The sequence below is a fragment of the Leucoraja erinacea genome, chromosome 38, assembly GCF_028641065.1.
Source record: "Leucoraja erinacea ecotype New England chromosome 38, Leri_hhj_1, whole genome shotgun sequence".
Lineage (NCBI taxonomy): Eukaryota > Metazoa > Chordata > Chondrichthyes > Rajiformes > Rajidae > Leucoraja > Leucoraja erinaceus.
Genome location: NC_073414.1, coordinates 5557013 through 5557825, shown reverse-complemented (window position 1 = coordinate 5557825; position 813 = coordinate 5557013).

The following is an 813-nucleotide window of genomic DNA, read 5'->3' as shown; positions in this document are numbered from 1 at the left end:
AACTGAAGAGATTTTAATACAGTTTAATTTATTGGCATGTGTATTGAGTGAAAAGGTTTTGTTGCGTGCTAACCAGTCAGCGGAAAGGTAATACATTTTAACCAGTTTAATTTTGAGATATAGACCCTTCACTACACCGAGTCTGCACCGACCAGCGATCTCCACACTTTAACACTATCCCAGGGACAATTTACACTTATACCAAGTGTACAAACCCAAGCCAAGTAACCTACAAACCTGTACGTCTTTGGAGTTTGGGAGGAAACTGAAGATCTCGGAGAAAACCCACGCAGTCGCGGGAAGTCAAGTCAAGTCGCATTTATTTATATAGCACATTTAAAAAACAACTCTCATTGGCCAAAGTGCTTAACATTTGTTATAACAAACAAACTACATACATATATACATATAGTCCTCGTTCAGAGGACGTCAGGAAAGGCTTGGGAGTACAGGCAGGTTTTTGGTCTTGACTTAAAGGAGTGGATGGAGGGGGCAGTTCTGATGGGAAGGGGGATGCTGTTCCACAGTCTAGGAGCTGCAACCGCAAAGGCGCGGTCGCCCCTGAGCTTATGCCTAGACCGCGGGATATTCAGCAGCCCCAAGTCGGCCGATCTGAGGGACCTGGAGGTGGAGTGGTGGGTGAGAAGACTTTTAATGTAGGTGGGGGCAAGCCCATTGAGGGCTTTGTAGACACAGAGGAGGATCTTGAAATGTATACGGAACCGCACAGGGAGCTAGTGGAGAATGTACAAACTCTGTACAGACAGCACCCGTAGTCGGGATCCAACCGGGGTCTCTGGCGCTGTAAGGCAA